Source organism: Falco naumanni, chromosome 9, assembly GCF_017639655.2.
Source record: "Falco naumanni isolate bFalNau1 chromosome 9, bFalNau1.pat, whole genome shotgun sequence".
Taxonomy (NCBI): Eukaryota; Metazoa; Chordata; class Aves; order Falconiformes; family Falconidae; genus Falco; species Falco naumanni.
Genome location: NC_054062.1, coordinates 30,924,594 through 30,950,796, shown reverse-complemented (window position 1 = coordinate 30,950,796; position 26,203 = coordinate 30,924,594). Strand labels below are relative to the sequence as shown.

General features: G+C 41.5%; 1 protein-coding gene across 4 annotated transcripts in view; it reads right to left on the bottom strand.

The window, feature by feature from the left end:
• The window catches only part of SGMS1 (sphingomyelin synthase 1), a 99,430-nt gene that overhangs the window by 39,372 nt on the left and 33,855 nt on the right, over positions 1-26,203 (bottom strand). Inside the window, exons 3-6 of one of the 4 annotated variants that reach the window (XM_040605814.1) lie at positions 24,648-24,749; positions 22,658-22,818; positions 21,643-21,920; positions 18,760-18,832 (exon numbers count right to left, since the gene is read on the bottom strand). The exons of the other annotated variants lie outside the window; for them this stretch is intronic. The gene's annotated coding sequence lies outside the window, so the exon portion shown is untranslated. The remainder of the gene's footprint in view (positions 1-18,759; positions 18,833-21,642; positions 21,921-22,657; positions 22,819-24,647; positions 24,750-26,203) is intronic. 4 annotated transcript variants of the gene reach the window in all.

Sequence of the window (26,203 nt, the reverse complement as noted above, 5' to 3'; positions counted from 1 at the left end):
CCATATAGGCTCATTCTTCTTTTTCTGCAGATCATCATTAACATGGGAGCTGGCAGACTCCAGCTCAAGTGAACTAGCCATTAGATTTCCTTTTTCATAGCTCTTTTAGGAAGGATTTTAACAGGTAAATTAAGTTGCACCTCCAGCAGGCCAGAGAGTCATGTCCAACTCAGCCCATTTTATTTACAATTAAAATTAAGTTTCAAATAGAGTTAATATTAAATTTCAAATTTAAATTTATTTTTTAAAAATCTGGGAAGAGACAGAGAGTGTGGATGAGCCACTAGTGAGCTCCTTGTGCCTTTTTCCCAGTAGTCTTTTAGTAACTGAGCTCCTAACACTCAATAAATCCATCTGCCCAACCTCATCCTGCTTCCTAGGAGGGATTCTGGGGTAGAACTGGTATTTTACTCATTATCCAAATATTTTTTAGATGCACTTCAATCGGTACCAATTCTGTAAATTCCTCCTATTGAGCACATATATGAGAAATCAAAGGAATAATTAGAAGACACACTACAGGACATGGATTCCTTGTCATGTAGATGATGCTCCTGTCTACTTTGGGCCATTGCACAACTCATGGGACAGCAGAAGTCACCTGGTGGGGATATAGGCCAACTTAATAACTCGCTCCTGATAATAAATGCACTCATATTTTACAAAAATGCTCTTCTATTACTCCAGTAGATATTATCTTTGCAATTTTTTTCTCCAGTGATCCATGACTGTTTGGGTTCAGTGACCTCAAGGCACATAACAAAACCAGCCCTGTTTTCCCACAAGTGAGGTGGGGCCAGAATGGAGAAGAGACAACAATTTGACGAGTATTACAGGTAATTAGAAGTGAGCTTTGGGAACACCTTTTCAACATATTTAATCATTGTGTATTTAAACATTTCATGGGTACAGACAGATACAACTTAATACCCTATAAAGTCCTGAACAAATAAAAAGAAACATAATGAATTCTGCCAAAGTATGTGCAAAAGTGGTTTGGTGGTTGTTTTTTTTTTCTCCTACACAATTCAGCCAGGGCATATTTAGCCTAAGGGCTAAAACAGAGGACACTTGAAGTGATTACATCATTTTCTTCCTATAGGACTGAACATCTGGGAGTACTGCTCTCAGTTAAGTGGCTGTTAGTCTGCTTCAACTCCACCTTCTCACATCGCGCTTCAATATGAGGATGACTGTAACAATGCCCAAAGAAGAGAGACAGACACTGAGCATTGACCTGTTTGCTTCTTTCCTGATCAGGACATGAGTTAAGTGACCCAAGAGCAGATTTCAGGTTGACTGCTAGCACGTAAAAGAAATAGCCACTACTGAGCTTCAGCACTAATGTTTCTTGGTAATTCAAGCACCATACATACATGACAAGAGAGGAAGCACTTCCTAAAAGCCTTGCTGGTGAAAGGTCTTCCTTGCCTTGACAGCTTAGATATAAAAAAAAAGTCAGAGTAACCAGGCTATATTGAGTCACCTTTTTCCTTGCCCATTGGTAAAGAAACTATACATCAGCAAATGAAATCCAGCAGCGAAGGTGAAAAGTAAAGTCTTAGTGCAAGTGAAAAAAACCCGTACTTATTCACACCATCAAACAAACTCAACCCCAAGTCCCAAGCACTGCAACAGAGCTGAAGGAAAACAGCAGTGATGCTACCTCCAACAGAGCTGTGGGCATGGCTGAGAAACAAAAAGCATAAAGATGTAAAGGAAGCATTTTTACAGGATCCAGCAGGGAGGCACATGGCTTACTGGCTACCAAGAACCATTACCAATACAAAAGGGGGTACAAGTTCAAAGACTGATTACTGATTTCTAGGATCAACACCTACCAGAGTGGTTATGTTCATGTCACTTCACATGTGCGATATAAATCCACACATCCACCACGAATGCCCCAAAACCTTTTAAGCATTTTTTTCATCATTTAACTTCAAGTAACCTGATTCTTTTTTTGTGATATATCAGTGACCAATGTGCTACAGGAGCGTTAAGTTACTCTGATCTTCATTTGCCTCAAAACACTTTAAAACACCGCATTCAACAACAGCTCAAGGACAAATTTTTAAAAGTTATTTGAAATACACTATTTGGAATATACAGCTCATTCTCTTCAGAGGAAAGCTATCTGGGGTCTTAACTACAACGTGACTACCTGCTCATTTGAAAGGAAGCATTAGCAATTGCAGTGTATGACTGTTTGCCATAAGCATCAAACCCTCTACTTCGCATTTAGTATCAGAACATGCTGAACAACCCATACCACTCTAAAATTGCTGCTTATTACTCTTTCAGCACTTTCAACCCCCCCAAACAAGTGACCTAGTTTATAGCAAACTCATTGTGCAATCTGTAATGCAGATCTCTCCAGAGATGCTGTGAATGCAACAAACCCTGTTGCTTATTATTTATATCAAGCTTATATTTTCTTCCAGCTCCATGCCGGTTTTTTTTAACCACTTTTCTTAAGCTGAAATATCCTTGTAAAAAAAACCACAAAATTGAGGACATTGTTAAGTTTTGAACAGCTGTGGCAGAGACCTTTCAGCACATCTGCTTTATGATCCAGAGATGAAGTACTTTTTATTAAACATGCAAAAATGCTCATCGCTAAAACAAACCTGTTCTGGCCACCACTGCTTCACCCGGTCTTCTGAGGGTTTTCAACCAGGAAATGTGTATGTTCCTGTTTGATATAACACATGATTTTGAACAGGCCAGTACGTTTAAAAAAACAAACTGAAAAAAACCCCTGCAGTGGACAGCACCCTCAGTCTATCATCTTTCCTATTAAGAAATAACCTGAAACTTTATTCTTACATATATAATACAATAATAGTATTTATTACTTTTACATCTGATTACAGCACTAAGCCATTACAACTTATGTGCAAGGCTGTTAAGAACAGACAGTTGCTTTTGAATGTGAAAAAAATACCATATTTACTTTAATGGGGCTCTGAGATATACCAGAAACAACCTAAAGGTTGAGTTTAAAATCTATTAAGTATTTATTAAAATAATTTCCAGAAATGCCAGGTTGTTTAGGTGTATCAAACACAAAGGGTGGTTCCAGAGTACTGATGTACTCATCAGCTCCAGCAATTAAGTTTCCATAGAGGAATGCTGTGTCATGTAATGTGTGACTCACCAAGTAATGTCCAGAGGAAACCACACTTCTCTTTGCCTATAAAAAGGTCAACCTGCTTTTAAGCTGAATTAAGTTACCAACAAAAATCTTTCCTCCAACAAAGCAGTTAATTTCAAAACTACTTGCTTAAGCATGTGTGCCAAGAACAAAGGTGTATTTAAAATCACTTACAAAGAGGATGCTCACACAAGCTGGTAGAAAACCAGTGTATTCTGGAAACTCAGCTGAAAATAGCCCCTGCTCTTCCTTCAAAAGCTAATTAAGAAATACACTGTGGCGTTGTATTTGAACACGTGTTTGTACTTTGACCTCACATCAGTTTTGCAACCTCCTGATGCTTTGGCTGGCTGATCTTGTTCCTGGGCAGCTCCCAGTTCATTCTCCTTCTGCATGTGACCCCGTGCACAGTCATAGGACTACCACGTAGCAACAGCTCTGAAGGCTCACACAGACACATGCACACACACACATGCATCCCTCCTGTGACTGAAACCTGTAAAAGGATGGCAGAGACACCAGTCTGATCCCCACACTCCCTGGACGTCTGCCAGGACATCGGACCTTTTGTTGCTGATGAAGTGAGCCTCCATGCCACTCGCACCATCCAAGCCATATAAGCAGCTTAAACCTCTGGAGTTCTCATCTAACTGGCATGATCTTTGTAAATGGACAAAATCAGTCATTTCGCTTATCATGTGTGCTTCCCTGGGCTGTAGGGTGTGTACATCCTTCTGCTGTTCTTGATTAAATGCCACAATTGCCCTTCAGATCATCAGAGAAACCCAGATTTTCTCAGTGGTGGCTCTACCATTAGAAGCTGAGGTTGCTCTGTGAAGTTGAACCCCTAGCACCTCTCCAGAGGCAAGAGTAGAGAAAAACAAGGTGGCACACTGTGTTACTGCAATTCACTTTCATACAGCAGATGTGCAATCAGATATCCAGTTCAAAGCAAGTGTTTAATATCACTGCAGTCACATTTTAACCTAGAAGAATGAAGCTTTCCATAAAATAGAAAAACAGAAACAAGACAGCCTTTACAAATGCATAGTCTCAACCAGAAGGACATTTTTCACATGGCAGGGCGTTGTTCACATGTGACTGCATCCCACATCCAGCCACAGCACTCCAGCTTGTGAAGTGCCACTCCTGTGCTCTGATCCACTTATTTTTAACTCTGAGAAGTCTCATTACCCAGGTGTGTCAAAATCTACTGGCTAAAGAAGTCACCGCCTCAGAACATTAATTTTACTGTACTTGTTCCAAACCCAAAATTTCAACCCAAAGTCCTTTGGTTTACAGGCAGGCAACAGTGTTTCCTCACTAAATGCTGTAATGGGACACAGACTGGTAGCACACTGATTTCTCCATCAAAGAGTTAATTCCTTTGTTATTTGCCCCACATCTTGCTACAATGCTCCTGGTTTCCTATACCAGTAATTTGGCACATATCCGGTGCTCTGGCTTCTTTAAAGCTTTTGACAAATCAAGCTGGCCTTATCCAGAAACATGGCATGTAATGATGGATGCCAGCTGCTGCCATTATCCAAGGAGCAGTCAAGAATCTTTCAGGAAAATACCTTTGCTTGTTTTAAGTATGGCTGGCTGCATATAGCAAGTCACTAATTTGTTATGCATAAATGGAGCCAAAATGTTCATACTTGGGCTTGTGCAGAGCACTACTAAGCAAATGCTTCTCCTTTCAGAAAAGAAAGTTCATACTGAATGCACATTAACACACAGTACTGCCTTCTTGTAGGCCTGCCCAGCAATCCCTATGTTAAAAGTGATGTTTGAAATTGTACTAATGATGATCTTCGCACTAAGGAGGGGCAGACACATGAGAGACTTGGCTGTTTCCTCCAGTTTCCTCTGTTCCGCAGCAGCGGCACTGCACTCTGCTGCAAATAGCAACTTCATGCTCTGCTGACGCTCTATCTTGCTCTTCAAAGGAGTTTCTTATTAACCCAAGAGACCTAAAAGGAGCCAAGCTTTCCAATAAAAGCAAAATTAGCATCTTAAAAAAACCACAAACAAAAACCAAAACAAAACCAAACCCCAAACCAACCCAGCCAAAACCGAAGCAAGCATTAAGATATGATCATGTTTCATGCTAGAGGTCAACAACAGGGCTCCTGGGTGTGGAGGGGGCTTTTTCCTGTTAAAAATAAACTAACCTATTCTCCACATCCTGAGTATTTTTTTGCACACCACAGGAGTCACACAGAATAGAAACCAGAGAGAAATCCAACTATTAATTTTGCAATGCATTTTTGCAGCACCTCAGCAGGATGATTAGTTATCCCAAACACAAGACCTACACCTGCTGTTCATGCAATGACCATCTTCTCTCTCATATTCAAGTAGCAGACCCAGAACAACGGATACCCCACTCTTAAGACTCTAAAGATGAAACACATGCCAGTTATCAATTAATCACTGCCTCCAGCTCCCCTTTTTTTCTTATGTAACGGAAAGTAAATATTCACAGGTTAAACAGCACTGACTCTGACATACCCACCTATTCAACACCTTACTCAGTAATAAGCATTATGTGGATTAATACTGCAAATTAGGGCTTCAAACATCCACTTCCTCCATCCCAAGGGCAAAGGGAACAACACAACAGAAGCAGTAAGGAGCTATTTGTGAGGACCACAGCGTGTTGTATTTCCAATATCCTGTGTTGGTGCAGCTGGCGTTATCACCACTTTATACATGGGTGAGCTGCGCGATCCCATTATCACAACACACATCCTCTTCTTGCAACTTCCACCCTCAGCACACAGCAAGTGCCACGAGTTTATCTGGGTTCAAAGGATAACTAGATGAGTTCAGAGCAGTAAAGGAAAGCAAAAGATGCTCAGGAAGCCTGAGCCATTCATCACCAAAGGTTCAAACGGCTTATTAAGAAGTGTGTTTATATGCTCCCTTATGCTCCTCCCAAAAAAGAGGGTAAATACAGCAATGTCACCACAGGGACAGGCTGGTTTTGGTGTAACTCAAAATCTAAATGTAGTTGTATCTCTACCAATGATCTAAATGTGATAAAAATGTTCCCAGATCCTATTTTCAGGTGCTGGCCTGTTCGACCTTGTTTTCATAACCTTGACCTCTGTGATGTGTATGAGAAACAAGAAAGGAAGAAGACCAAAGTGCTCGCTGCTTTTAGCACAGGCTTTGTGCTCCAGGCCCAGGAGGCTTGGCTGTCCCACAAGGCAAGCGTATAACACTTCCTATGGGAAGCATCACTTGTGCCGCTGAAGCAAAGGTTATGATCACAGGACACAGAATACAGCAAAGTACAAACACAGAAAGTATTAGATTCTGTTACATCAAAATTATAAAACCCCAGTACTACCTTCTACATCCATCTGCTTATTTAAAGATGGGGCCTTTAATTAATTTATGGGTTTTCCCTCTGATTAACACATTTACAGATGGGGCAGTTGTTTCCTCTAGTCCAATTTATTCCTATAGGAAGCACAACCATCAGTTCTGTATAAACATTAAAAGCGACAGCCTGGTCCTTCCACCAGGACCATTAAAAATCCGCTTCCTACCACACACATCATCCTCCCCCCCTCCGCCAAATTCAGCATTTACTGAAACCCCAATTCATGACATTTCTTACATGTACACTTTCCTACAGGCATGTGAATTTGTGTCTTTGACTACAAGATCAAGCACTAACTTGAACAGCAACCTAAGGAACAGTGAAGCCAAGTCTCAGCAGCTTTGACCACAAAAGGCATTGTGCACCTCAGGCAGAAGCTGAAGTCTGTATTTTCTGGCACATTTTGAGTTCTACTTCAGTGCAGCATGCATTCACATCAGATGAGGCTTGATGTATATCAATTTCTAAATCTCTTCAGGATACTTTAGAAGGATGAACGCACATAGATTTGATTTGCAAGTAAGCAGCATATATCATTTCAACTCAATTTCTACCACTATGGTTAGTTTTAATGACCAAGGATGTGTCCACAGCCTATACATATCCTTAGCAGAGAAACTACTAGGAGTTCTCTGAATACTAAAAAACCCTAAAAGTATATTTACACCATACATATACTATGCTACAGCACACACAGAGCAGCAATTTCTAAATCAAACCACAGCCAAATACTCTTCCCCTGGCATTCATGAAATATGTTTTTGTTGGCATTTACCGTGTTCACACTTGCGTTTCTGTTCCTGACACTAGTCACACAACAGAAAGACTATTACATCTTTTCAAAACCCACACAGGAGACCATCACACCACTCTGAACTCATTATTGATCCTGCAAGTCCCTGTATGGCCTAAGCACAGACGAGGGGAATAATTCTGCTTGATACAATACCCCAATGCTTCTTCGTTATTCCCAGTGGATTATCCAAACTCAGAAATAACTGAAGTTGATACTGTGCAAACTGGGTGGGGTAGGCGGGTGTATCAAACTGTGGACACCACCATTGTTCCCATGCTCTCAGAATCTTGAGGCAAAGAAACTGACCATTTCTTTTTAAAGACCTTTCTTAAGTACTCCCGAAGAGTGATATTACTTGGGTATTATTGTGCTGTGTGCCATCATTTCCTAAAGAAAGGAGAGATTAGTTTCTTCCCCATCCACAACAAAAAGCACTAATCAAGAATAGTATTTCTGCAGACCTTCTGTTGACTGGTAAACATTGTGTTTGGTAAAAACCACTGTCAGAGGTTTTGCCCCTTCAATTACAGTTCACAAAAATGCAATGCTGTAACAAGTTTAAGATATCTAATAGGGAGTACAAAAGGGTAAAGATACATACATACTTGAGCTTTCTAAAGAGGTGGACTTGCTTTCTTGCCCTGTTTATGCAGTAATGTTAGATTTGCTTGATGACTAGCATTTCTGCAAAAATAGTGTTCAAACATGCTCAGCTTCACGCTGTGCATTTAGAAAAACCTCAAGCCAAGAAGTGCTACTTTCTGTGTCTTCTACAGCTCACAAGTAGCAAAAAGTAGCAAATGCAGTTTCAGACCTCTGCAAACCACACTTAAACCAAAACTCAACAGTCTTAGTTTGCAAACTATCCTACAAACTAAATACAGACTATTTGGCCTACACCTTTATAAAAATTTCATCCAAATTCATTGCTTTAGATTTAGAGTGAGCACAATAAAAATGTAAAGTCTTGGGAAGTTTTTGAGAAGCCAGAGCTCTGAATTGCTTAGAAAGCCAAAAATCAGTTGAAAGTCAGTTGTGCTATAAAGAAGTCAGTCACTACCACCATAGTGTAGTAACAATATTTGGGGAGAAGAAAAAGACTTTCTGCATCACCTATGCAAATCGCTGCAATTTTAAGTTTGCTGCAGGACTTCTCAAATGAGTGCGAGGGGACACAAGCAATCCCTGCATACGGATGCTGTGCATGCAAGCAGTCCAGGAGACAAACTTAAAGGCTTTCATCAACTTGTTTCACAGGTCCTTTCCAAAATACTGCCCCAGTGTTTAACACCTCCACCCTCCAATTCTACCTCATAATTAAAAGTTCAGGTTTGTGGAGGCGTTTGTTACTGGATTAGTTAAACAGAATAAGGCCATTTACCTTCACAGGCTTCCTGTCCTTCCCAAGTGATAACTTACTTTCTATTCAGGCCCCTCTTCTTACCCAGAGAAGAAAAGAAGGCTTTATGTTGCATGTTTCCATTTGGCTCAGATGAAGAGATTTCTTCCAAAGCAAACACTCTTGCAACGTCACAGGGTATATATATAGATACACACCAGAGCAGAAATACAGCCCTTCTGTAGATATTCAGTTACGTTAGGAAAAATGTAAGTAGAGGAGAATATGAGACAGAAATAAAGTCTTTATTTTTCTAAAGCTACGTGCACAACGTTGACTCAGACACTAAAGCCAGGCTGAAGATAAATATTGCATCCATCCAGTAATAGGGAGTTTCTCACATATTGCTTGCTTTTGCCAGAAGATGTGCTGATTCTGCTCGGCAAACACTGCCATCCTGGCAGCTCACACACATTTTTGCACGTCCAATGCAACTTCAGGAAAGCCACCTTCACTCACAGACCTGAAGGTGTGTATGCAGATATGGAGGTACCTGCAGGGCATTACTGGGAAAGCTCTCATACCATTTCTGGGAACTATGCACCCTTGGGTGCCTCTCTTTAGTGCCCTTACACCACTGCATGCAGCACAGGGAATGGGCAGGTGGTCTGCCTGCACTTGCCAGGGCTACAACCTCTGTCTGTGATCACAGAGATATGGTCAGATAAATCATACAACTGGATGAGCATCTGGATGCACACAGGCTTATTAGGAAGGTCAGGACAGGTGTTCATGGGGGATTTTCACCACCTTGATACCTGCTGGAGGGACAACACAGCATGGTAGAAGCAATTGAGGAAGTTTCTGCAGCACACTGACAATGACATTTTCCTAATACAGTGTTAATTAGGTGGGTCCAGTTCTGTGCTCAGTGCAAAAGAGACATGCCTATACCGGAGAGTCCAGCAAAGGGCCACCAAGATGACTAGGGGACTGGAGCATCTCTTATGAGAAACGGCTGAGAGAGCTGGGACTATTCAACTGGTACAAGAGAAGGCTCAGGGGGGATTTCGATCAGTGTATAGAGATGCCTGAAGAGAGAGTACAAAGAGGAAGAAGCCAGGCTCTCCTCAGTGGTGCCCAGTGACAGGACAAGATGGCACAAACTGAAACACATCAGACCATAAGAAAAACTGTTTTACTGTGAGGGTGGTTGAACACGGCACTAGGCTGCCCAGAGAAGTTTTGGAGCCTCCATCCTTGGAAATACTTAAAACCCAGCTGGGCATGGTCCTGGGCAATCAGATCTAGGTAGCCCTGCTTGACGAGGGCAGGTTGGACAAGATGACCTCCAAAAGGTCCCCTGCCAAACTCAACCAGCCTGTGATTCTGTGATCATTTTTCCAGTTCATTTGCACATTCAAGGTATCATTTGTGATAACCACAAGCATTCAGAAGAAGCATCTCTGTCCTGTCTAAGATACCATCCACAGCAGAAACTCACAATGTCACCATGTTGACATATCACACATCAGCTCAGCAGGAGACAACTAACACATGCTGTATCTCACTAGAGACTAGGATTCAGTTTCCAGTACTTGCTAGCTTGCCTTTGCTATGGTTTGGCTCAAATTCTGCTTTCTCAATGCGACACTGGGATCAGAGACTGGGAATGGTAACAGACCAGTCAGGAGGTGTTTCATCAGATTGTCAGGTATAATCAGATTCTTTAATATCTCTTACAGTCTCCACCTCCCTCAAGTTTTGCCCCCCTCCCCTTTCTTTAACATCACCTTTTTGAATGAATGCTTCAAAAAACCCTCAGCTCCACAAATGCTCTGTATCACCTCTAAAAAACAGAGAATGATTCTCCTCTTTTATAACAAAGCAAGAAGAGTCAGACATAAGATACCTTCTAAGTTTACTAGAAAAAAAGATTTCATTTACTTGGCAGTAACTACTTCTTGCTGCTGTAAGAGAACAGAAGTCCTGAAGATTTTGATTTTAAGGCCAAGAATTAAATTAAAGTTGTAATTTCTTCAAATCTCCCACACTTCTTGTTCCCACAGCTGGAGGTGGTCTGGCAAAAAGAGGACAGTGGGGGTCATCAGTAATGGACAGAAGTACAAAACTGACCCTCCTATCTACTAAGATTTCACCCTAAAAAGAAGTTCAGGACCAGGGAAGTTTCTGTGTGGAATTCAGGGTTTTGTACAAAAACTCAAGATAAAACATGTTTCTATCCAACTGTTAGCGCATTTGTCTTGACTGGTTCTCAGTTTAGCACACCTCCTCCTCCTTTTCCTCTCATTGCAAATACATTGAGCATGCTGGGGGCTGAACAGGGAGAAGGAGAGCACAGCTGAGATCTACCATGACAGCTGTCACATTTTTGGCCAGAGCACTGGCAGTCTCTTCACCTAGCAAAAAACAGACAACACTACAATTTTAAACTCACTTGCTGCATGTGTTTATTCACAGGGATTTAAAGGCCATCCACAACTATGGCTTCTAACCATAGGTGTTTTTCAACATTTGTCTTGTGTCATCAAGTCCAGTGTCAAGACCCACAGAGAGCCCCAAGATGCAAGGGACTTCTGGGGGTCAGCTAGCCTGGCCTCTGCTTCAAGCTGGGCCAGGTCTGAAGCTAGGTCAAACGTTCATTTTCTGGTAGGGTCTAGAGCTCTAAGCATGCTTCATACTGGAGCTACGGAAGGTTTAAGGGACTATTTCATTTGTAGCTGCCAAGCTAGAGTTTAGCATAATGCAATAGATTCAGAAAGAGACAGTCCTGAAACAATATAAATTCACTGCACGGATCTCCTGGTCTTAACGGTAGCTCAAATGCTCCGCTTACCTACAGTTTTGTCTTTAAAAATCCTGCAGCTCTGAACTTGAAAATTAGACCAGCATCTCAAAACATCAAAGCAAGTCATCCTAGTGAGGCTAAGGAGTTATATTTCTTTACATTTGCAGCACTCTTAGCATACAAGAAACCCCGTTTATATGGTACTTTTCTCTTAGGCAGTATAAAATACTGTTTCATACTGAATTAAAACCAATAAAGCAGAACAACTAAACACAGGAATAACTACAAAATCCTCTCTGGACTTGCAAGGGAAAAGAGAGGCCACCAATTACAGCCTAACTCATCTCTTCACTGCCATAAAAGCATTAGCAACTCTGTCTTTATAATGCGCACCAGCACTGGCGTTTTGTTAAATTGGGCATTTTGGTTCTCATGAAAGAAGCTCGAGTGGCAGCACCCCCAAACTCAATTTCCCCTGCAAAAGAGTGAAGATAGGTTGCTCTCCATAACCACACCACTCTCAGTAACTCCCAGTCAATTAATCTGCCACTTAATCTCACCATTAGCGGCTACCACCACTAGGAAGTCATCCAATTTAGGCTGCAGGCAATGGGAGAAGCCTCAGAGAGGGACTGCTATTTATATGTAATACTGCCATGAGCTGTTTTAAAGAGCAGAAGCAGATTTTCTTGCCTGAAGGCTAATAACACTGAGCCGCTACATTTGTGTTTCATCTTTTTGATATTCTTGCCACTCCATTTAGGTGAAGAGTAGCTCAGATTATTTCTAAAGGAGTATCGTGCAGCAGGTTTCAGGACTATTTACTTATTAAAGCAGACACTTGGATCCAGACAGAAAGGTTTTGTACATGCTAACCTGCTTGCAAAGCCAATTGCCTTCCACAGTAATGGAGCAGCTCCTCTACAAGAGTCACATTCAAGCCATAAGACGCCAGCAAACTGCATCAGGCATTCAGACACAGCAGCTGCTCTGAAAAACAAACAGGAATACTAGGATGTCCAGTACATACCGATTTGTTAGATCCACCCATCAGAGCAGTCTGTACTGCTGCTGCTAGCAGAAAATGAACATTTTGCTGAAGTTTCAGGGGTATTGGAGAAAAAAACCCCAAAACCATAGGCACACACAGGTAGGCAGAGGTATATACGGAAACAGTGTAGCAATCAAGAGGGAGCCAGGACACCACCTTGCCCCAAAGCAGCAGATACAAGATACCCAGGCTCCAGCTGAAGCAGCTACAACCTGCTCCCCTGCCTGCCCCTTGCCCCCAATATATTTTATGAGTGATCCTGAACCAGAAAAGCATAAACTCATGCCCAGAGAACACCCTTATACCAATACTGAGTGCATGAATGATGAACAACATAAAACCAATATAGCACTGCCAGCCTTTTCATTATAGACTCCCCCAACAGGAACCTTGCTATAGTTTTGGTTTGCCTAGGTGACAAAATAACTGTGTTACTTCCTTAAATACACCATGCAACAGGACAGCATGACTAAGATGGACACAGTAACTTTTTCTCCTGGTATGAAAGGCTACAGGACTTTCTGTGGTCAGTGATGTTGTACACTCATTAATATTTATGTGTATTAATATTTATATAAACTCAGAAAATACCTACATTATTTATTAATTGCTTGCAAATATCAAGATGTTCACCATAAGCCTCTGTAAGTCACTGTGCTGCTTAGGTGCTCTTGTTAAGAGTGTGACTATTTGTTAATACAGTGGAAGACCATATTTGCTACACCACTAAGTAAAGGAAAATTCAAGTTTCCACAGCCATCATGCATCTCTCAAACGAACAAACAAACAAAAAAGAGCAAAAACTTAACAAGTTCTGCTGTGCTCCCCAGTGCTGTGCTGAGGAGCTGTGCTTACTTGGCTTGCCTCCAGCATCCAAAAATGGACCATGGCTTTCCAGGGCTTTCAGGGCTAAATGAAAGCTGACTGCAGAAAATTCACTGGTAAATGTTTATTAGCAGTTGCCATTCTAATTTTAACCTCTGGACATTCTTAGAGCCAATTACAAAAAGCAAGCCTCTTAGAAAGGAAGGAGACATGGATTCTTATGGGAAATAACAGTTTCAAATACAAATACTTCACCAGTGTTATAATCCATGCTGGGAGCAGAAAACCCTATTTCTTTCCCTTCCCATGTTGAAGGGTGTGGGACTCTAGGAATACAGAATGCCATGCCAATACACTCTGTATAAGCTTTTCTCCTGGCTGATAAGGGTTCTATCAGTCCCTGCAGAGCTGTTTCATGCAACTGAACTCTCCAGAACTATTCAAAAAACTTCTCCTCAAGCCTTAATTGCATCTTCGTGCATCAAAACCACTACTGCAGTTCAACATAACTTTCCTGCCCAGGCCCACTCCTTCCTCCAGCACAAAAGACCATAAAAACCTTAACAGAGGTAACTGCTCAAGCCCTACCCTGTGCACACCAGACTGTCCAATGTTCATAGCAGCAGCTTCTGCACAGACTCTGCAGCTATTTATTACCTGCAGATGCTCATCATACTGACACAAGAGGTCACACCATGGACCAGAACTAGCCCAAGATCTCCAATCAGAAGCACAGATGCAGATCTGTTGGACAGTAGATATTTTCTTCTTTTCCTTCCCATAAAGTTAATGCCTTAGGTGCAACCCAGATGCTCCAGAGTTGTGTTTTGGATAGTTACAAGGCAAAAAAAAAAAAAAAACCAACAACAAAAAAAAAGCGCAACAAATTGGTTAGTCCCTGGGGCAAATAGTTGCCTGCGAGGATAAACTTCACTTGCAGGTAGTACTGTGCTGTTGCCAAAAGGCTTCCCCCAGTAATTCTTAGCATGTCAGCACCTACCTTTATTCCTTGGCCAACTGTGTCAAAAAAAACCAGTGAGAAGCAGCATTCCTGGGTCTCAGTACTCCGGCACTCTTGTCTGTACTGTAGCCTACAGTCTTCTGTTCTTCCAAATTATTGTCAATTCTTGATTTAGCTTCCCTCTCCACCCTACAAGCTCATCAGAGATTGATGGGAGTCCCACAAGCTGAATGAGTCGTCTTTCTATACTTTCTGAATTCAACCGACTCTTCAATTTGAGTCAGATATGCTGCCTGTTATACTAGCTGCTACTTGTTTTGTTCTACCTGTGACGTGAACAAGCATTCCCTTGTAAAATAAAAGCTAAATTCCCCTACTGCAAGTCTGTAAATCTGAAGGCAAAACCATAGCAGATGATGCCTTTCCCCTTGACCTACAGCTCAGAAAAGGCATTGCTCTCTGGGGAAATCATCCCTCCCTGCCTGGGTCCAAAGAAGTCCTCTTCTCACCTCAATACAAGAGGTGACCAGCAGCCCTCTGCTTTTCTAATCAAGGCATCCTACATCATATCTTCCCTGGATACTTTCAAGGCCTTGAACCGAGCACAGGGACAGTATAAGTAGTATGGGAACCTACAGATCCTTATGGGATCTCTACACAGCCATTTTGTAGCTGGACTCAACTACAGCAACAGCACAGACACAGAGGCAGTTCTACAGCACCAGACAATAGGATACAGTGGTACCATGACCTGGGACATCTCAAAACCCAAAGGCACCATGCACTATTCCAAATTTCACAACTGCTCCCAGCACCCACAGTGGCACTACGATAGCAAACCACCTAACAAGATGCTAATGTTTGGGCTGACAGAGCTGACTCCTCTGCTCTGGGGGTTTCCCTCTGACACAGGAATCCCTAAACAAGGGAAGAGACCATGGCAATTCTTTCCAGAGAGAGGATGTTAGCACAAGCTGAGCACAGCATCTAACAGACTTAATTCCTCATCTGTGCTGGTGTAAGACCTGGTCTTCCCTCTGTATCAGAGTTGTAGTTTGGTTACCGAGGACAAGGTTTGGTTTGGTTTGAGGTTTGAGGGTTCTCCCCCTCCCTTGCTTTTTTTAAAAACCATAGCTCCAAAAATAAAAAGCTACAGTAGACAAAGACCTTCACGACATGGCAAAACCTTAAGTACATCAATTCAAAAGCACTTTCTCACGTAGTAATTAAAAACCTCAACAGCACCAATGAAGAGCAATAATAAAATCTTTACATGAGCCTAGGTTGTTAGATGCAACACCAGTTTAAAATTACCTACATGACAAGTTACAGCTATTTGGGAGGGAAAAAGTACCACCTGCTCACAATATTTCAGATTTAGTTCCCGTCTTAAAATTTAAGATCCCTGTATTAATTGAATTTGCCACATACCACAGTTGTCCTCTCTCCAATTCCAACTTTTCTAACTATCACTGCAATCTCCAGTTTCCTCAGGTTCCCTGTTTCTGTATAACAGGTCAAAGACTCTTTAGCAGTGGCAGTAGCAGTATTTTGCATAAGATAATACAGAGGAAATAGCTTATTGTTAACCATTTCAAGACTAAGAGTCAGCAGTTTAGCATGTAAAAGCAGTCACAGGCAACTTAGGACACACAGCTGAGAAGCTGCAGGAAACACGGCTGACAAGCGTGAGCAGCAGGAAATACTAGAGGTGAAAGGCACAGACAAGTCAGGCTTTTGTTGGGAAAAAGCAGCAGCTTGGACCTGCAAGGTAGCTGACAGTTTTTGTTCTTATCTAAATGGAGGTATAATCCAGGTATCTACCTATTAAATATTCCACATTTAAAATTATTAAAATGGCAAAATCTGATTACAGGGTAGCCATCCTCTAACACTGAGCCAATGTCCATACGAACATTCCCATCTTCAAAGGATGTAAACCCACCTGCCTCTGAACATAGGTGCAATTTTCTGCCTCAAAGGCAAACTTGCTACTACTAATTTTAATAATCTTTAGTTGTGACTTCGAACTCCTCACCTTTCTTCTGACACTTGTTTGTTTCCAGCACAATCACCAGTTGCATATGCTTAATAATATTTGCATTACAGCAGCTTGCCACATCATACTTTTATTACACTGCTCTTTATTTCTTCAGCAAGTTCACATATTTTTCTTTAGCATGACTCCTTCTCTGCTACCTCTATGAAAGCCTGGCCTGTTTGGAAAGGGCTCCTAAACTCTCTCTGCTTCCAACTAGCATTTGCAAGGTCAACACTGTTATTCAAATGAGAGTACAAAAAAACACACCAAAAAGCATACAGACTATTTTTTGGTAGACTGGGCTAAAAACCTACCACCAGGTTCTGCTGAATGAATCCTTAATTTTACCTTTTTTGTTATGCCCTTTGTCAATGCAAGAGTTTGCTAGGAGATATGCTCGACATGCACAAATAACACTCTCAAAATAGTTCTTGCACACACTGTCACCCTCAGAAAGGTACAGCATTTCTTTATACCACTAAGTCAAAGCTTCTGCGATCAGTAACTGAAAGACAGGCCAAGTGCTTTTTCTGTCTAAGCAATTCATGCTTAAATAAATCATCATAATCTATAAAGAAAATGCGGGGGGGGGGGGGGGGGGGGGGGTAGTAAAGTATGACTTAATAAACTCTCACTGATTCCTGTTGCAAACAGGCTTGCTTTTTTCCTGCAATTACAGAATTACAGAAGAGGGATTTTTTCCCCCCACCACTTTCAGTTGTCACAAGCAGTCTATTGTTTGGATTTAGCCATGCAGCACTCCTGATGCAAACCCACAGCTCATGTTAGCACAACAGACTGCACGTAACTAAAAATTGAACAGAAGGCAATTCAGTCCCATTACAATAACAGTGCTTTGTGCTAAATACCTGTTTGGAGCAAACAAGAGATACGTACCCTGCTCTGGATCAGCTAGAGATGACAGTGCTGGTGCATACCAGAGAAATCTTGCAATACTTCCAAATATACAGGTGCCTGTATGAATGTTGTATATCAGATGATAGCTTAGCAGCCTGTTACTATCAAACATCATGCAGATCAACTACCCCAAATCCAGGAAACCAAAAATTGCTCAAGACTACACCTCTGTGCCTCCCTGCACAGAAACACCATGGCTGCATCTTCTCTCATTCAAAAACTGATTCAAAACCGGTTGGACACACTAAAATGAGTCATCTCTGTGCACTGCTGCCTTAACTCTGAAAACTCCTGCTCTGTTCCTCTGCTAAGGGAACTGAAATGCCATAAGCTCACTCGTAGCTGTGGCAACAGCAAATGCAAATCCTGCCACACTGCAAAACTTCACCACAGTCTCCTCCAGCACATGTGAACTACATGCCAGCAAAACCACCCCCCCACACCAAGAATAAATTGGGTTTCTGAAAGCTGCTCCCTCTCCTAAAGCAAAAATCAAATAGGCTGGGCAAAGTTTAGCCAGGCTTACATTGCTTTAGCAGGATTTGTACTAGCTGTGCTTTAAGGCACTTAGAAATGGGCTCAGAAGAGTTTGGAAGCAGTGTGCAAGAAGAGGTTCAAGATTTCTCATGTACAACTGCAAAGACTACACTCACTGTTTAAATTAGCTGAGCAGCTACTGTAATTGCAGCCTTGAATTTCAGGCTGACCAAATCATACCACTGCTGTTTTAATACAACAAATTTAGCAGTGGATGTTTAGGCACAGAAGGGAAAAAAAGGGTTTAATTAACACATTTTTAAAAAATAATCAGAAATCTGAAGAATATTAGCATATCTGAATGCAACACCAGTGGCTTTTCCTGGGAGATATGTCATATTTCTAAGATACAACCAGTAACTGCATGTAACCAATTGGAGGTTAAAAAACAAGGGGGGGGGGGGGGGGTGGTGCAGAGGGAGAGAAGCAAGGAAAAAAGCAGCACCTAACAAGTTTCCAGCAGCAAAGCTTGTGTGAACTGTAAGACCTGAATTGCAAATGTAGCTTTCGTGAGAACTTTACCTCTGAGCCCAGCAGATGCTTGCAGGGTATCTACTTGTGGTTTGCAAAAACTTCTCAGATGAGCTTTAATATTCTGAATGACAAACAAAGAATAAAAGTCCCAACCAACACTCCCTGCATGTGGAGAAGTTAGGGTGGGGAACTTCCAGGTTTTTGGGTTCAGTGGGGGTGTTGGTTTTGTTTTCCAGCGGGAGTTTTTTGCTTTTTGCTTGTGTTTTGTTGTGGTGTGTGTTTGGTGTTTTTAAAAAGACAGTTTGGATTACCATGTGCATATAATTTTAGAGACTGAAAACACTACAACCTAACCTTCACCTATTTATGAGCAAAGCTAATCTAATCCCACAGTCAGGTTGTTCTATCTGGTAGCAAAGCAAATGAGCTAAAAAAGAAGGAAAGGGAGAGTTACCATGGGATACCAAGATGCGTCACTTCTCTTGGCTTTCTTGGCACCACGTGACATCTCAGCCGTGAGTGAAGAACTCAGCAGATGGGATAGAAAAAAAAAATTAAAAAGGTCTCTAGATTATAGCAAAGTTTAGGCTTTTACATCAAATTTGCTAACTTCTTATAGCTACAGAAGTACAGGCAAACAATATTTATCTATAAACCAAACTATCTGTCTATAAATATATTGCCACTGTGCAATAAATACATGCTTTCCCTTCCAATAGTCATCATATACACTTTTCAGTTCATTTAAATACAGTAAATTTAGTCCAAGCACGTTCAGAAATACTGCTCTTGCCATCTTCAGTAAGAACTATCCCTTGCCTTTCAAAAGAAGCAAAGCAGGTCATTAGTTTCCACCTTGCTCGTAAATACAGAAGCAGCCACGTCACAACAAGAGACACGAGCAGAGTTCAAGAGAGATCAGAAGAGGAATGAATCACTTCCAATTTACTCTCAAAGTTATCACACAGGTCACCAAATCCATGCCTTGAGATGGGAGTCCACTGAACCAAGACTCTTAATTTTCAAGGTATCACTGTTCAGCAGCGTGCCACTGCAAAGCTGCCGTGTGCATGTGCAGTGTGCAAGCTGACCCTACCACATGCTCACTTATACTTTCATTTTCACCCCACTCAGTCCAGTATAAATTTTTAAACATCTCTTGCTCCGAGTCCTCCTTCTCTACACAAAACTGTAGAGTGCTTCAATGTTTGATTTCTTCCTCCTCCTTTTACAGCTGCCAATTTCTTTCTAGCATGTCAAAACAGCTCTGATTCAAAGGACATTATTCCACCTCCATCCTCCTCCACCTCCCAAAGCCTCCTAACACCCACACACCGCTGCACCAAAACCTCCAGGGCAATTTGGTCCTTTCATAGGCCAGACAAGCAAACCACGTCTCTGTAATAAAAAGCAACGTAGCATACCCTTCACCTTCCAAGGCATCCTGGTGACTTCCATGGTGCAATCCCCGAGTTTCAGCTCTACCCAAACATTACGACATGCTGAAAATAGAGCTTGCAGGGAGACACTGAAGCTCATGAAGCTCATTTGTCTCCAATGCATCACAGTAACCTGTTTGTTACTTTAGGCACCAGCTGGCAAGCTGCCACTCCAACCCACCCAACTATTACCATTCTCCTATTAGCTCCAGATTGCAAAACTTTGGTAAAGTAACACAGCAAATTATCCAAGACTGCTGCTGTAATAACCTGCTCTTAAACACCTTTTTATCACCCAAATCACTTGCTGCTATGCTAGTTTCCCATTAACTACCAAAACCATGAAATAATACCGAAGTCAAGATACCCCACATTTAATTTATTACTCTAACTGGTAGCCCTTGCGTTTGCACACATCTATATAACATGACATTTGAGAACGACTAAGCATTACTTACTACCTACTTAAAAAATGAAGTTTCACATTTCTGTAGCCAGATTAACACAGATGGTGTTACCTTCTTCAAAACATCGCTTTAATAACTGTTCCCTAAGCCAGTAGATAATGTCTCTAATAGCCATGGTTAGGTTTTATTCAGCCTCATTTGAGCTTCTAATCTTTCAGCAATGTCCTGCAGCAGGGATTACCATGGCATAACTTTGCACCACCAAAAGAAAAACCTTCCCTTGTTATAATCTTGTTGCTTCCTTGTTTAATTTGACAATATTTTTTTGAATGAGGGCGGCCTGGGTACAGTCATCCTCTGCTCACACTTTGTCGTCTCACTTCCTCCACTCACAATCATTTTTCTTCTCCAGGCTGAACAGCCAAAGTGTATTTACCTCCTTTTATCCTTTTATACGACAGCTGCTCTGTGCCCTTGATTACCTTCATCATCCTTTGCTGAACCTTTTTCTTTTTGGACATGGAGAACTAGATGGCATTCAAGACACAGGGAATCAAGGAGATTTTTATTTATTTCATTTACCAGTAGCTTGTTATTTTATTCTCTACCCCTTCACTAGTAATATTAATTCATTTACTATGACTTTACAGCTATTTTCAGTGCATGGATCTCCAAATTCAGAAAAAAAGCCTCCCAAGAGCAGTACAAACCCCAAAACTAACATCATGTTTTAGAGACAGGGAAGGACCTGGAAAGTGCAGTAATCTCTTAATCTCTCACAATGGCCATTTCCAAAACTTCATTTCAACCAGAGTAGCAGAGCAAGGCATTAATCACATCCCTGTCTGCATGAAGAAGCCTTCCTCCATCCTCTCACTTCCCTCTGCTAAAGTACTCACCCTCTGCCACTCAGGTACAGGTCTGGAACCACTGATTTCTTTTACATGTCCCAACCTAGGGTTCTCCAAGTTTTTGCAAAGTGCCCCAGCCCAATGGGCACCCCAGCCCCTCTTACCTGCTCAGAGAATCATACTAGCATTCCCCCTGCCTCACACATATTGTTGACCCCTCCTATGTACCGCTACTCAAGCTTGCAGGCATGCAACAGGTCTGCTGGGAGCTCAAGCAAGCCCAGGAGAAGGAGCAAAAACATCAGTGCTTTGCAAGTGCGGAAGCCAAAAGAGCAAGGAGGAAGGTGGCAGCAAGCAGAAGGGAGCATGGATCTCATGTTCATAGCTGGCAAGCCTGAATTCAGACCCACAGGCTCCATATAAACCAAGCAGAACATGCACCTCAAGCTGCTTGTGCTTTCTTAGAAAAAACAAACAAAAACGCCCACATGTATTGGTCACCTGTTATTTATTATTTCCTGATACAGACCAGCTAAGTGACCTCTGCTGAGGCACACAGAAAGAAAAATATGCTTTTTTAATAGTAACCAATTGCCCTTTACAGCTTCATTGACCTTGTACCACATACCAGATTACTTACCTCACCTATGCTCAACACATGCCCATTTCCTCTTTTCATGTGGAAACAGAGTATCCAGCACTTTTTGTGTCAGTAATAATCACAGTAAACCAAGGGCCAGAGCTGTATTCTGAAACTCCTCCCTGATACGCAGGGGTTTTTTTTTTTTTCAGTTTTCAGCACCTCACCCTCTTCCCCACACAGGTTGACAATATAGATTTGCTTGAAAGTGTCCATTTTCACTCCACCCCAAATTGCCACAGAGAAGTGGATACTGATTGAATATAAGAATTTTCCAGCTAAAACAAAAGAATCAGTACAGAAACATTTCTTTAAAAATAATCCTAAAATGGGCATTTTACGACAAACAATGGGATTATAAATGCACAGAGAAAGAACTTCAGATTTAACCTGACTTTTGCAGGGACAACACATCTTGCACAAGCAGGAAGCAGCAGGATGCTGTTCATGTAAGTTCACTTAAAGAAACACCTGCTAAGTCTTTAAACTTAACCCTTGCAAGGCTGTGGGGTAAAAATACAGCTCTTCCTGGGGACAACCTGCCAGGTACACCTACTGCACAGTTTAGGATGCTGGCTGGAATAGACAGGAAGGATGGATTAATTTTGCTTGTGATAACTGTGCTTTAACTCAAGTGAGCGTCTAGCACTCCACCTTGAGAAGAAAGAGAATCAACAGGTCCAGGAACAGACTTTCTTGGATACTCCACCTGGAATTTAAGGTTTCAAAAGAGTTCTCGCTTGTAAAAAACAAATTAAACTAATGTAGCCTGTGAAACAGCACTCCTTTGCTGGAGGCTACTACTCTCAGGCATTCATCTTTCTAGATGCTCAGTTCCCTTCTTTTTCCAGCTAGCCACTCCTTTCTAGAGCATTACTCTATCTAGTTTTTACAACGTACAGGGACACCCTCCTGCCCACCCAATATGCCCTCCTGAACAGAGACACACATGCTCACTGACATGAGATTTTGACACATAGATCTCTTTACAAGAAGGTATCAATTTCTGCAATACCTGAGTAACCTTGTCCAACTGTTCACCAAGTGGATCGCCATCCTGGAAGGTCTCAGCTGTTTCACTGATACCTAACATGTATCTTTCAGTGCAAGTGTGTGTGCTGCTTCTTTCCAAACAGTAAGATTTCGGCTGTCAGCGTCATCCTTCTCCAATGCTTGCTTCTCATCCAGGTCAAATCAAGCCAAATGAGGGTGAGGGACAGGAAAAGAGTATTAAGACAGTTTGCCAAGGCGGGTATTAAATGATGTGCAATGGTTCTCCAAAGCAACAGACAGAAAAGCTGTGGACAGCAGTGTGTTACTGCACCATCACCCTCCCCCTTGAAACTCTCCCTTATCCTGAATCCCTCCTGTGCACTCTTTCTTCTCCAAGCTCAGCTCAATTCACACTTTCATCTCATCCTCTGGGCCTCCCTACTGCCATTGCAGAGACTCAAGACAACAACTGAAAATTCAGTAAAACTATACCATGCTTGTATTTCCCCTCCAGAGGAGACAAATTTGCAGAAAACTGACCACTGTACTAGAAATTGTAGAGAGGAGTTCTCCTTCCTTACTTAACTGCAACACATGCAGTGCATAATGTTACAAGAGCAACAAGCTGATGGCTCCGGTCACAGGCCAGCAGTGGTACCTTACACCATGCTCAGGCAGAGGCACTTCCCATGAAACACCATTTTTATGATGAGCATACCGCATGCCAAACTACACTGCACCCAAACTACACCAATTTAAGACACAGTTTCAAAAGACTCAATGCACAGTGCTGCAGCTATCATATCATAAGACGATCAACACCAGAACTCTTGAATTAACAACAGCAAGCCAAATGATCTGTGTTTGAAAGTATTAAGATGACAACCCCAGAAATCATCAATTTAAGAGATCAAGTTTTGATTTGGGTCTGGACTAGTAGCTAGTAATGCTCACTGCACAGGGGAAAGAGGTTCAGAATAAAGTCTCCTCACTAAGGTACTGCTTTACAGTGGAGGAGTACAAATAATGACTATCTGCTGCTGTCCCCCCTGCCTTTTGGCTAGGCAGTGTGTGCAAACAAGGGTGCACTGGAGTTGTGAAGCTGAGTACACATATTTCCTACACACAGAAACTAGCTCACTTTCATACCAGCTGCTTCAGCTGTGTAAATAGGGGCTAAAGTACTGCTTTATATATATTCTGTAAAACTAAATCCTACAGAATGTAGCCAAGTAAGAGTCACAAAATTTTTAAACTCTTTATCCTTGTACTATACTTCTTTATATCATAATACTAGCATAGCCTTCACTGTAGATAACATTATTAATATTTGACAAGGAAGTAGTCTATTAATTATAAAACCTTTCTCAACAGAATGCTTTAGGAAAATCTTGATGGGGGTTGGGCATGAAATTAAGTGTATTTTTCATGCATCACCTGCAATTTTGTGATTACAATATTTGTGATTAAGTATCTTAGCCTACTGCATGCAATTTACCTGTTCAACTATTTCTCTAAAACGAGAGCAAGTCAATGCGCTTAAAAGAACCCATCCTCAGCTCCATAACATTACCATCTTGATAACAAATCTGAAATATAACTGGTAGGTGATGCTTCAGAGCTAGCAGTGATTTAAGGACAGAACTGACATGCTTCAACAGACTCACCCATAGCATTAGTCCTTCGGGGTTATAAGCAGAGCTCACATGTTGGCTTTGAGCAAGATGACACCCTCACAAAGCACAAACAGAACCTCGTGCTGAGTATTATTGGAGTATGAGAAAGATCATTTAGAGAAATGGCAGCTACAACATAGCTAGTTGTCTTATCTCCTTTGTAAACAGCTTTTAAACTGCCAGGTACAGCTATGATTAAGGAGCAGCTCGAGATTAGAAGAGACATCCTAGTAACTGCTGACAGGTAAGTTTATTTGAGCTTCAGCACAAGCATTTGAAGATGAAAGAGCACAACAAGGATGCTGAAAGACAACTCACTGCTTAGGGAACACATACCAGTTTTCAAATGATTTCTGTGATGTACAGCAATGTTAATGATCACAGCATTCACCGGGAGTTAGATCATCCATTTAGCCACTGGTTTGCCAAATCAACTGCCTGGGGATTTCAAATAGGGTCAGCAAAAAACGTAGAGCATTGCAAAACTGGAGTCAGTGCCTTTGCATTCTTGGTATTCAGCTGCCTTCCCTGAGAAACTTCACAAAAGACTAAAACACAAGCCGGGGGGGAAGAACAAAACATCAAGAGGAAGAGCAAGCTGAGTGCTACAACTCATTTCAGGAAAGTTGCATGTTGTCTGTGTTGACTGCTATGCCGAGACCTGTCAGTCTGCTTTATCTACGGTGCTTGACTTTGCATCTCCTGCTGGCTTCATTTAAATGTTTTTCATGCATGATTATTAGTTTTGGAGCAGATAGGAGTTTGATGAACCAGTACTACGGCAGGATGGTTATGCTGTCAGATGTAGCCCATCCATACTTTTGGCAGGGGGCAGACAAAAGTAACAGCTTCATGCTGAAGAGGGTATCAGTAAATTTAGGTAGGCAACAGCATTTGTGAAACATCCAAAGCAACCTTGTAAGCACAGTTAACATATCCTAATAACAAAACCAGCATTTGTGAAAAGAATGTTCCTACCTTTTCTGCCACTTGCCTTTCAAGATGTGCTGTATAGTTCAGGGAGCTACCAACACTGTATTTACACAAGCTTTCCAAGAAAGCATCAGTAAAGCTTGGGGAACTTAGCAATGCAGCAGTCTGGAGATGGCTGCAATGAAGTTCAATGATGCAGAAGAGGGCAGGGAGGAACCTAAAGGTAAGAGCATGCTCTAGACAAGATGATATTTAAGTCTGCCTAGATGTAGCTTGGACACACACCATTTGGGACAGTCACAGAGGACTCGTGACGACAGAGCAAACATCCTCCGTTGGAACTACAAAATCCCTCAGCATTTTAATAACAAATATTCTTCCCAACCTTTGCTAGGAATTTATCACCATGGAACAAAATATGCTAGATATAACATTTTGTCTTCCTTAGTAGTACATAGAAATCTGTCAAAACAGTTGCTGACAGCCTTTTAACTATTCATTGGAAATGGGGACAGCAGAGGAAGGGGGAACACAGGCCAGGAAAAAAAATGTTTTAATGCATCTTGAAAATAAAACTATGAGAAGAGAGAAAAATATTTAATGAATGAACTGAAACAAAGCATCTTGTGCAAGAACCCAAATAATCATTATCATTTGTAGAATAATAAAACTGCAAAACCATGGAGTAATTCTAAACTATATCTGTCATTAGAATAATGAATAAACTAGTCAATAATTATCCAATAAGAAAGTGCTATTTAACAGGGTCTAATTCAACACGGGAACACAGCCTGTTGGATCTGCCCAATGACTGAAGTTGGGGGAAAACAACCAATTAATAATACAGCTTCCCAAAAGGCACAAAAACCAGAAGTATCACCATCAAAGTATGTGTCTCCTGGGTTGCAGATTAAGAGGATGCTGAGATTCATTAAACACTTCAGCACCATTTGAATACA